General features: G+C 51.0%; 5 non-coding genes across 5 annotated transcripts; all 5 read left to right on the forward strand.

Moving 5' to 3' along the window:
- The first annotated feature begins 682 nt into the window (after positions 1-682).
- Positions 683-873, forward strand: LOC142766415 (U2 spliceosomal RNA). Its single transcript, XR_012884520.1, has one exon. It is a non-coding gene; the product is annotated as a U2 spliceosomal RNA (small nuclear RNA).
- Positions 874-3,215: 2,342 nt separating this feature from the next.
- On the forward strand, positions 3,216-3,407 carry LOC142766296 (U2 spliceosomal RNA). Its single transcript, XR_012884476.1, has one exon. It is a non-coding gene; the product is annotated as a U2 spliceosomal RNA (small nuclear RNA).
- A 2,342-nt stretch (positions 3,408-5,749) lies between these two features.
- LOC142766306 (U2 spliceosomal RNA) lies at positions 5,750-5,941 on the forward strand. Its single transcript, XR_012884483.1, has one exon. It is a non-coding gene; the product is annotated as a U2 spliceosomal RNA (small nuclear RNA).
- A 2,342-nt stretch (positions 5,942-8,283) lies between these two features.
- LOC142766315 (U2 spliceosomal RNA) lies at positions 8,284-8,475 on the forward strand. The gene has a single exon (XR_012884489.1). It is a non-coding gene; the product is annotated as a U2 spliceosomal RNA (small nuclear RNA).
- A 2,342-nt stretch (positions 8,476-10,817) lies between these two features.
- LOC142766326 (U2 spliceosomal RNA) lies at positions 10,818-11,009 on the forward strand. The gene has a single exon (XR_012884497.1). It is a non-coding gene; the product is annotated as a U2 spliceosomal RNA (small nuclear RNA).
- Positions 11,010-12,409: the final 1,400 nt, after the last annotated feature.

Raw genomic sequence — 12,409 nt, forward strand, 5'->3', positions numbered from 1 at the left:
ACCGGCTTCACAACCAACCCACGCGGTAGACGTTTCGCACGCATTCCCGGGTCTGCCTTTCACGGCAGGACCTTCGTCGACCTCGGTGCGGTGTTCCGACACGTCGGAACTTGCAAGGCATATGTTGAGCGTGCTGAAGCAGCCAAAGGCACCACCTTTTCACCTTTTTGCCGATGATTGTGGGCGTCGTTGCAGAGGCGTTGCTTGGGCAGCCGGCGTAGAAGCCATGTTGGATGGGTGACGTATTCACATTTTGCACAATCATTTTTTTTTTTTTTTCCTTCCAGACTTTGGTGCTCGAGTTGGACATGTACACTATGCATCAGTTTTTAAAACAAGTGCTGTAGCATCTCTCGCGACATGCCTGATAATGTTCGCCGGCAAGCATTTGGTGTGACGTCATGGGCGCATAGAGAGTACGCATGCAAGCAAGCACGCGTGGCTTCGACCTCTGGGAAAAAGAAGGTTTCAGTTTTAAACATGTTTGTAAGCGAAACTAGAAACTTCAAGCGGACTGGGGATAAAAGCAATGCCGTGAAGCCAGCGCTGCCGCTGTCGGTGCACAATGCTGGTTGTGCATGGGTGGACGTCGGAATTGCTTTGCTACTGTTTGCCCGGCTTTTGGCCAGAACTAAGTACGAGGTGTGAAAGAATGGATTTTAATTACGTGCTAATGAATTGCATCGCTTCTCGGCCTTTGGCTAAGATCAAAGTGTAGTATCTGTTCTTATCAGCTTAATATCTGATACGGATCCTATTTGGATCCAAGATATTAAACTTATTTTTGTGATGCGGCGGAGTGCTTGAAGCTTGCTTCACCTCCGCCACGGGTTGGCCCGGTATTGCACTACCTCCGGGATCGGCCCACTCACCCCCTGCGGGGTGAGTTCGACAATAAATTCAATGATAGAAGGAGTGTTCGGATTTACCCATGATACCGGGGTAAACGGCGTGGGTGCGTCGAGTGTCCGAGACGGTGGCGGCACGCCGCCCCGGCTGACGCGGTATTCGCGTGCAGGGAGTGCGCTAGCTGTGTTTACACTTACGATTGCTCTGGGAAAATAAATGTTTCCGTGTGTATTTCATATATGGAGGGTCTCTTTTATTTTGTTATGTTCACACGTACATACTCAAGTTTCTTATTTTTTTTAACATTCCTACTCATATTAATAAAACTATTGAGGAAATTATCATTACTGTTTCGGAGGAAAGCTAGAAGTGTGTATACGATGTGTATGCATGTGCGATGTGTATGTATGTATGTGTGTAGAAGTGTGTATGTATGTGCCAAGCTATTTCCGCTTTTCGAATTCACCCGTTTCGCAACGAAAAATAAAAAAGCCTCTAGAAAATGGGGTTTGGTTGGTGTTTCTGTTTACAGTTGCAGTGGCAAGCGAAGGCATTTTTATTTCACATCTTCACGCGGCGTCTGAACCTGAAGACGCGTGCTCTCGCCACGTCTACGCATCTACACTATTCCCCATCACAAATTAAAATCGCAAAGAACGCCACAGGACCCACTCCGCACACACCTGCTGTACGGTGGAGCGGCAAAGCCCCGATGTGCTTTTCCTATGTCCACTGACCTTTGGGGTTTGACGTCCCAAAACCACCATATGATTATGGGAAAATTTCGACCACCTGGGGTTCTTTCACGTGCACCCTAATCTGAGCACAGGGAAATGCAGCCGCCGCGGCCGGGATTCGATCCCACCACCTGCGGGTCAGCAGCCGAGTACCTTACGGCCATCAGACCACCACGGCGGGCATCGCCTTGTTGATCAAACACTTCATTTCTGAACACCATCTCATACCAGCTCATCCACCGTTGGCTCTCGTTAATTACAACGAACATCCTCGCACGCTCACCTCAATGGAATTGCCAGTTGCTGGAAGTTCCAAGGAAATTGCGCACTAGACGTACGGACGCACCACGCACGTACCTGAAGCGACGTGGACCCCAGGACGCGTGAGATCACGCCCCGGGCGCGCTTTGCCTCCGTACCCACTCGTCACTCCTCACAGCTTCACTAAGCCGAGTATGTAGAAGTCGAAGAAGCAGAACAACAAACCAGCCAATCCCCCACAGTGGGTGTGAGCCACAAGTGAAGGTCAACAAAAACAAGCAACACCAGCGAGCGCAGTGACGAAGCTATCGTAATGGGGCGAAATAATCCACGAATATGGCTGCACGTTGACGCACGGTCGCATTTGTGCAACCACCCGTGTCTCCCGAAGACCGTCTGTCGCGAGTCTTCGACGAAAAGCGCAGGCGAGTACTTCTCCACTGATTTCCGCGACCACTTGACGACCGCCTTCGGCCGCCTCATGTCCGTCCGGCACGATCGACGGAGCGCCGCACCAGCGCCTCGTACACGCCACCATAGCACTCCTACCCCTCGGAATCAGCAAAACTCGGACGTTTTCGACCACGACAGACAGAACCTGCCGGCCCGTTGAACGCTTGAACGACATCGCAGCGGCAAGTCGCACACTCACGTTCCGTCACCCTCTGCCACATGATCCTTCATTCACCGGCTTCACAACCAACCCACGCGGTAGACGTTTCGCACGCATTCCCGGGTCTGCCTTTCACGGCAGGACCTTCGTCGACCTCGGTGCGGTGTTCCGACACGTCGGAACTTGCAAGGCATATGTTGAGCGTGCTGAAGCAGCCAAAGGCACCACCTTTTCACCTTTTTGCCGATGATTGTGGGCGTCGTTGCAGAGGCGTTGCTTGGGCAGCCGGCGTAGAAGCCATGTTGGATGGGTGACGTATTCACATTTTGCACAATCATTTTTTTTTTTTTTTTCCTTCCAGACTTTGGTGCTCGAGTTGGACATGTACACTATGCATCAGTTTTTAAAACAAGTGCTGTAGCATCTCTCGCGACATGCCTGATAATGTTCGCCGGCAAGCATTTGGTGTGACGTCATGGGCGCATAGAGAGTACGCATGCAAGCAAGCACGCGTGGCTTCGACCTCTGGGAAAAAGAAGGTTTCAGTTTTAACATGTTTGTAAGCGAAACTAGAAACTTCAAGCGGACTGGGGATAAAAGCAATGCCGTGAAGCCAGCGCTGCCGCTGTCGGTGCACAATGCTGGTTGTGCATGGGTGGACGTCGGAATTGCTTTGCTACTGTTTGCCCGGCTTTTGGCCAGAACTAAGTACGAGGTGTGAAAGAATGGATTTTAATTACGTGCTAATGAATTGCATCGCTTCTCGGCCTTTTGGCTAAGATCAAAGTGTAGTATCTGTTCTTATCAGCTTAATATCTGATACGGATCCTATTTGGATCCAAGATATTAAACTTATTTTTGTGATGCGGCGGAGTGCTTGAAGCTTGCTTCACCTCCGCCACGGGTTGGCCCGGTATTGCACTACCTCCGGGATCGGCCCACTCACCCCCTGCGGGGTGAGTTCGACAATAAATTCAATGATAGAAGGAGTGTTCGGATTTACCCATGATACCGGGGTAAACGGCGTGGGTGCGTCGAGTGTCCGAGACGGTGGCGGCACGCCGCCCCGGCTGACGCGGTATTCGCGTGCAGGGAGTGCGCTAGCTGTGTTTACACTTACGATTGCTCTGGGAAAATAAATGTTTCCGTGTGTATTTCATATATGGAGGGTCTCTTTTATTTTGTTATGTTCACACGTACATACTCAAGTTTCTTATTTTTTTTAACATTCCTACTCATATTAATAAAACTATTGAGGAAATTATCATTACTGTTTCGGAGGAAAGCTAGAAGTGTGTATACGATGTGTATGCATGTGCGATGTGTATGTATGTATGTGTGTAGAAGTGTGTATGTATGTGCCAAGCTATTTCCGCTTTTCGAATTCACCCGTTTCGCAACGAAAAATAAAAAAGCCTCTAGAAAATGGGGTTTGGTTGGTGTTTCTGTTTACAGTTGCAGTGGCAAGCGAAGGCATTTTTATTTCACATCTTCACGCGGCGTCTGAACCTGAAGACGCGTGCTCTCGCCACGTCTACGCATCTACACTATTCCCCATCACAAATTAAAATCGCAAAGAACGCCACAGGACCCACTCCGCACACACCTGCTGTACGGTGGAGCGGCAAAGCCCCGATGTGCTTTTCCTATGTCCACTGACCTTTGGGGTTTGACGTCCCAAAACCACCATATGATTATGGGAAAATTTCGACCACCTGGGGTTCTTTCACGTGCACCCTAATCTGAGCACAGGGAAATGCAGCCGCCGCGGCCGGGATTCGATCCCACCACCTGCGGGTCAGCAGCCGAGTACCTTACGGCCATCAGACCACCACGGCGGGCATCGCCTTGTTGATCAAACACTTCATTTCTGAACACCATCTCATACCAGCTCATCCACCGTTGGCTCTCGTTAATTACAACGAACATCCTCGCACGCTCACCTCAATGGAATTGCCAGTTGCTGGAAGTTCCAAGGAAATTGCGCACTAGACGTACGGACGCACCACGCACGTACCTGAAGCGACGTGGACCCCAGGACGCGTGAGATCACGCCCCGGGCGCGCTTTGCCTCCGTACCCACTCGTCACTCCTCACAGCTTCACTAAGCCGAGTATGTAGAAGTCGAAGAAGCAGAACAACAAACCAGCCAATCCCCCACAGTGGGTGTGAGCCACAAGTGAAGGTCAACAAAAACAAGCAACACCAGCGAGCGCAGTGACGAAGCTATCGTAATGGGGCGAAATAATCCACGAATATGGCTGCACGTTGACGCACGGTCGCATTTGTGCAACCACCCGTGTCTCCCGAAGACCGTCTGTCGCGAGTCTTCGACGAAAAGCGCAGGCGAGTACTTCTCCACTGATTTCCGCGACCACTTGACGACCGCCTTCGGCCGCCTCATGTCCGTCCGGCACGATCGACGGAGCGCCGCACCAGCGCCTCGTACACGCCACCATAGCACTCCTACCCCTCGGAATCAGCAAAACTCGGACGTTTTCGACCACGACAGACAGAACCTGCCGGCCCGTTGAACGCTTGAACGACATCGCAGCGGCAAGTCGCACACTCACGTTCCGTCACCCTCTGCCACATGATCCTTCATTCACCGGCTTCACAACCAACCCACGCGGTAGACGTTTCGCACGCATTCCCGGGTCTGCCTTTCACGGCAGGACCTTCGTCGACCTCGGTGCGGTGTTCCGACACGTCGGAACTTGCAAGGCATATGTTGAGCGTGCTGAAGCAGCCAAAGGCACCACCTTTTCACCTTTTTGCCGATGATTGTGGGCGTCGTTGCAGAGGCGTTGCTTGGGCAGCCGGCGTAGAAGCCATGTTGGATGGGTGACGTATTCACATTTTGCACAATCATTTTTTTTTTTTTTTTCCTTCCAGACTTTGGTGCTCGAGTTGGACATGTACACTATGCATCAGTTTTTAAAACAAGTGCTGTAGCATCTCTCGCGACATGCCTGATAATGTTCGCCGGCAAGCATTTGGTGTGACGTCATGGGCGCATAGAGAGTACGCATGCAAGCAAGCACGCGTGGCTTCGACCTCTGGGAAAAAGAAGGTTTCAGTTTTAACATGTTTGTAAGCGAAACTAGAAACTTCAAGCGGACTGGGGATAAAAGCAATGCCGTGAAGCCAGCGCTGCCGCTGTCGGTGCACAATGCTGGTTGTGCATGGGTGGACGTCGGAATTGCTTTGCTACTGTTTGCCCGGCTTTTGGCCAGAACTAAGTACGAGGTGTGAAAGAATGGATTTTAATTACGTGCTAATGAATTGCATCGCTTCTCGGCCTTTTGGCTAAGATCAAAGTGTAGTATCTGTTCTTATCAGCTTAATATCTGATACGGATCCTATTTGGATCCAAGATATTAAACTTATTTTTGTGATGCGGCGGAGTGCTTGAAGCTTGCTTCACCTCCGCCACGGGTTGGCCCGGTATTGCACTACCTCCGGGATCGGCCCACTCACCCCCTGCGGGGTGAGTTCGACAATAAATTCAATGATAGAAGGAGTGTTCGGATTTACCCATGATACCGGGGTAAACGGCGTGGGTGCGTCGAGTGTCCGAGACGGTGGCGGCACGCCGCCCCGGCTGACGCGGTATTCGCGTGCAGGGAGTGCGCTAGCTGTGTTTACACTTACGATTGCTCTGGGAAAATAAATGTTTCCGTGTGTATTTCATATATGGAGGGTCTCTTTTATTTTGTTATGTTCACACGTACATACTCAAGTTTCTTATTTTTTTTAACATTCCTACTCATATTAATAAAACTATTGAGGAAATTATCATTACTGTTTCGGAGGAAAGCTAGAAGTGTGTATACGATGTGTATGCATGTGCGATGTGTATGTATGTATGTGTGTAGAAGTGTGTATGTATGTGCCAAGCTATTTCCGCTTTTCGAATTCACCCGTTTCGCAACGAAAAATAAAAAAGCCTCTAGAAAATGGGGTTTGGTTGGTGTTTCTGTTTACAGTTGCAGTGGCAAGCGAAGGCATTTTTATTTCACATCTTCACGCGGCGTCTGAACCTGAAGACGCGTGCTCTCGCCACGTCTACGCATCTACACTATTCCCCATCACAAATTAAAATCGCAAAGAACGCCACAGGACCCACTCCGCACACACCTGCTGTACGGTGGAGCGGCAAAGCCCCGATGTGCTTTTCCTATGTCCACTGACCTTTGGGGTTTGACGTCCCAAAACCACCATATGATTATGGGAAAATTTCGACCACCTGGGGTTCTTTCACGTGCACCCTAATCTGAGCACAGGGAAATGCAGCCGCCGCGGCCGGGATTCGATCCCACCACCTGCGGGTCAGCAGCCGAGTACCTTACGGCCATCAGACCACCACGGCGGGCATCGCCTTGTTGATCAAACACTTCATTTCTGAACACCATCTCATACCAGCTCATCCACCGTTGGCTCTCGTTAATTACAACGAACATCCTCGCACGCTCACCTCAATGGAATTGCCAGTTGCTGGAAGTTCCAAGGAAATTGCGCACTAGACGTACGGACGCACCACGCACGTACCTGAAGCGACGTGGACCCCAGGACGCGTGAGATCACGCCCCGGGCGCGCTTTGCCTCCGTACCCACTCGTCACTCCTCACAGCTTCACTAAGCCGAGTATGTAGAAGTCGAAGAAGCAGAACAACAAACCAGCCAATCCCCCACAGTGGGTGTGAGCCACAAGTGAAGGTCAACAAAAACAAGCAACACCAGCGAGCGCAGTGACGAAGCTATCGTAATGGGGCGAAATAATCCACGAATATGGCTGCACGTTGACGCACGGTCGCATTTGTGCAACCACCCGTGTCTCCCGAAGACCGTCTGTCGCGAGTCTTCGACGAAAAGCGCAGGCGAGTACTTCTCCACTGATTTCCGCGACCACTTGACGACCGCCTTCGGCCGCCTCATGTCCGTCCGGCACGATCGACGGAGCGCCGCACCAGCGCCTCGTACACGCCACCATAGCACTCCTACCCCTCGGAATCAGCAAAACTCGGACGTTTTCGACCACGACAGACAGAACCTGCCGGCCCGTTGAACGCTTGAACGACATCGCAGCGGCAAGTCGCACACTCACGTTCCGTCACCCTCTGCCACATGATCCTTCATTCACCGGCTTCACAACCAACCCACGCGGTAGACGTTTCGCACGCATTCCCGGGTCTGCCTTTCACGGCAGGACCTTCGTCGACCTCGGTGCGGTGTTCCGACACGTCGGAACTTGCAAGGCATATGTTGAGCGTGCTGAAGCAGCCAAAGGCACCACCTTTTCACCTTTTTGCCGATGATTGTGGGCGTCGTTGCAGAGGCGTTGCTTGGGCAGCCGGCGTAGAAGCCATGTTGGATGGGTGACGTATTCACATTTTGCACAATCATTTTTTTTTTTTTTTTCCTTCCAGACTTTGGTGCTCGAGTTGGACATGTACACTATGCATCAGTTTTTAAAACAAGTGCTGTAGCATCTCTCGCGACATGCCTGATAATGTTCGCCGGCAAGCATTTGGTGTGACGTCATGGGCGCATAGAGAGTACGCATGCAAGCAAGCACGCGTGGCTTCGACCTCTGGGAAAAAGAAGGTTTCAGTTTTAACATGTTTGTAAGCGAAACTAGAAACTTCAAGCGGACTGGGGATAAAAGCAATGCCGTGAAGCCAGCGCTGCCGCTGTCGGTGCACAATGCTGGTTGTGCATGGGTGGACGTCGGAATTGCTTTGCTACTGTTTGCCCGGCTTTTGGCCAGAACTAAGTACGAGGTGTGAAAGAATGGATTTTAATTACGTGCTAATGAATTGCATCGCTTCTCGGCCTTTTGGCTAAGATCAAAGTGTAGTATCTGTTCTTATCAGCTTAATATCTGATACGGATCCTATTTGGATCCAAGATATTAAACTTATTTTTGTGATGCGGCGGAGTGCTTGAAGCTTGCTTCACCTCCGCCACGGGTTGGCCCGGTATTGCACTACCTCCGGGATCGGCCCACTCACCCCCTGCGGGGTGAGTTCGACAATAAATTCAATGATAGAAGGAGTGTTCGGATTTACCCATGATACCGGGGTAAACGGCGTGGGTGCGTCGAGTGTCCGAGACGGTGGCGGCACGCCGCCCCGGCTGACGCGGTATTCGCGTGCAGGGAGTGCGCTAGCTGTGTTTACACTTACGATTGCTCTGGGAAAATAAATGTTTCCGTGTGTATTTCATATATGGAGGGTCTCTTTTATTTTGTTATGTTCACACGTACATACTCAAGTTTCTTATTTTTTTTAACATTCCTACTCATATTAATAAAACTATTGAGGAAATTATCATTACTGTTTCGGAGGAAAGCTAGAAGTGTGTATACGATGTGTATGCATGTGCGATGTGTATGTATGTATGTGTGTAGAAGTGTGTATGTATGTGCCAAGCTATTTCCGCTTTTCGAATTCACCCGTTTCGCAACGAAAAATAAAAAAGCCTCTAGAAAATGGGGTTTGGTTGGTGTTTCTGTTTACAGTTGCAGTGGCAAGCGAAGGCATTTTTATTTCACATCTTCACGCGGCGTCTGAACCTGAAGACGCGTGCTCTCGCCACGTCTACGCATCTACACTATTCCCCATCACAAATTAAAATCGCAAAGAACGCCACAGGACCCACTCCGCACACACCTGCTGTACGGTGGAGCGGCAAAGCCCCGATGTGCTTTTCCTATGTCCACTGACCTTTGGGGTTTGACGTCCCAAAACCACCATATGATTATGGGAAAATTTCGACCACCTGGGGTTCTTTCACGTGCACCCTAATCTGAGCACAGGGAAATGCAGCCGCCGCGGCCGGGATTCGATCCCACCACCTGCGGGTCAGCAGCCGAGTACCTTACGGCCATCAGACCACCACGGCGGGCATCGCCTTGTTGATCAAACACTTCATTTCTGAACACCATCTCATACCAGCTCATCCACCGTTGGCTCTCGTTAATTACAACGAACATCCTCGCACGCTCACCTCAATGGAATTGCCAGTTGCTGGAAGTTCCAAGGAAATTGCGCACTAGACGTACGGACGCACCACGCACGTACCTGAAGCGACGTGGACCCCAGGACGCGTGAGATCACGCCCCGGGCGCGCTTTGCCTCCGTACCCACTCGTCACTCCTCACAGCTTCACTAAGCCGAGTATGTAGAAGTCGAAGAAGCAGAACAACAAACCAGCCAATCCCCCACAGTGGGTGTGAGCCACAAGTGAAGGTCAACAAAAACAAGCAACACCAGCGAGCGCAGTGACGAAGCTATCGTAATGGGGCGAAATAATCCACGAATATGGCTGCACGTTGACGCACGGTCGCATTTGTGCAACCACCCGTGTCTCCCGAAGACCGTCTGTCGCGAGTCTTCGACGAAAAGCGCAGGCGAGTACTTCTCCACTGATTTCCGCGACCACTTGACGACCGCCTTCGGCCGCCTCATGTCCGTCCGGCACGATCGACGGAGCGCCGCACCAGCGCCTCGTACACGCCACCATAGCACTCCTACCCCTCGGAATCAGCAAAACTCGGACGTTTTCGACCACGACAGACAGAACCTGCCGGCCCGTTGAACGCTTGAACGACATCGCAGCGGCAAGTCGCACACTCACGTTCCGTCACCCTCTGCCACATGATCCTTCATTCACCGGCTTCACAACCAACCCACGCGGTAGACGTTTCGCACGCATTCCCGGGTCTGCCTTTCACGGCAGGACCTTCGTCGACCTCGGTGCGGTGTTCCGACACGTCGGAACTTGCAAGGCATATGTTGAGCGTGCTGAAGCAGCCAAAGGCACCACCTTTTCACCTTTTTGCCGATGATTGTGGGCGTCGTTGCAGAGGCGTTGCTTGGGCAGCCGGCGTAGAAGCCATGTTGGATGGGTGACGTATTCACATTTTGCACAATCATTTTTTTTTTTTTTTTCCTTCCAGACTTTGGTGCTCGAGTTGGACATGTACACTATGCATCAGTTTTTAAAACAAGTGCTGTAGCATCTCTCGCGACATGCCTGATAATGTTCGCCGGCAAGCATTTGGTGTGACGTCATGGGCGCATAGAGAGTACGCATGCAAGCAAGCACGCGTGGCTTCGACCTCTGGGAAAAAGAAGGTTTCAGTTTTAACATGTTTGTAAGCGAAACTAGAAACTTCAAGCGGACTGGGGATAAAAGCAATGCCGTGAAGCCAGCGCTGCCGCTGTCGGTGCACAATGCTGGTTGTGCATGGGTGGACGTCGGAATTGCTTTGCTACTGTTTGCCCGGCTTTTGGCCAGAACTAAGTACGAGGTGTGAAAGAATGGATTTTAATTACGTGCTAATGAATTGCATCGCTTCTCGGCCTTTTGGCTAAGATCAAAGTGTAGTATCTGTTCTTATCAGCTTAATATCTGATACGGATCCTATTTGGATCCAAGATATTAAACTTATTTTTGTGATGCGGCGGAGTGCTTGAAGCTTGCTTCACCTCCGCCACGGGTTGGCCCGGTATTGCACTACCTCCGGGATCGGCCCACTCACCCCCTGCGGGGTGAGTTCGACAATAAATTCAATGATAGAAGGAGTGTTCGGATTTACCCATGATACCGGGGTAAACGGCGTGGGTGCGTCGAGTGTCCGAGACGGTGGCGGCACGCCGCCCCGGCTGACGCGGTATTCGCGTGCAGGGAGTGCGCTAGCTGTGTTTACACTTACGATTGCTCTGGGAAAATAAATGTTTCCGTGTGTATTTCATATATGGAGGGTCTCTTTTATTTTGTTATGTTCACACGTACATACTCAAGTTTCTTATTTTTTTTAACATTCCTACTCATATTAATAAAACTATTGAGGAAATTATCATTACTGTTTCGGAGGAAAGCTAGAAGTGTGTATACGATGTGTATGCATGTGCGATGTGTATGTATGTATGTGTGTAGAAGTGTGTATGTATGTGCCAAGCTATTTCCGCTTTTCGAATTCACCCGTTTCGCAACGAAAAATAAAAAAGCCTCTAGAAAATGGGGTTTGGTTGGTGTTTCTGTTTACAGTTGCAGTGGCAAGCGAAGGCATTTTTATTTCACATCTTCACGCGGCGTCTGAACCTGAAGACGCGTGCTCTCGCCACGTCTACGCATCTACACTATTCCCCATCACAAATTAAAATCGCAAAGAACGCCACAGGACCCACTCCGCACACACCTGCTGTACGGTGGAGCGGCAAAGCCCCGATGTGCTTTTCCTATGTCCACTGACCTTTGGGGTTTGACGTCCCAAAACCACCATATGATTATGGGAAAATTTCGACCACCTGGGGTTCTTTCACGTGCACCCTAATCTGAGCACAGGGAAATGCAGCCGCCGCGGCCGGGATTCGATCCCACCACCTGCGGGTCAGCAGCCGAGTACCTTACGGCCATCAGACCACCACGGCGGGCATCGCCTTGTTGATCAAACACTTCATTTCTGAACACCATCTCATACCAGCTCATCCACCGTTGGCTCTCGTTAATTACAACGAACATCCTCGCACGCTCACCTCAATGGAATTGCCAGTTGCTGGAAGTTCCAAGGAAATTGCGCACTAGACGTACGGACGCACCACGCACGTACCTGAAGCGACGTGGACCCCAGGACGCGTGAGATCACGCCCCGGGCGCGCTTTGCCTCCGTACCCACTCGTCACTCCTCACAGCTTCACTAAGCCGAGTATGTAGAAGTCGAAGAAGCAGAACAACAAACCAGCCAATCCCCCACAGTGGGTGTGAGCCACAAGTGAAGGTCAACAAAAACAAGCAACACCAGCGAGCGCAGTGACGAAGCTATCGTAATGGGGCGAAATAATCCACGAATATGGCTGCACGTTGACGCACGGTCGCATTTGTGCAACCACCCGTGTCTCCCGAAGACCGTCTGTCGCGAGTCTTCGACGAAAAGCGCAGG

Source organism: Rhipicephalus microplus, chromosome 6 (assembly GCF_043290135.1).
Source record: "Rhipicephalus microplus isolate Deutch F79 chromosome 6, USDA_Rmic, whole genome shotgun sequence".
Taxonomy (NCBI): domain Eukaryota; kingdom Metazoa; phylum Arthropoda; class Arachnida; order Ixodida; family Ixodidae; genus Rhipicephalus; species Rhipicephalus microplus.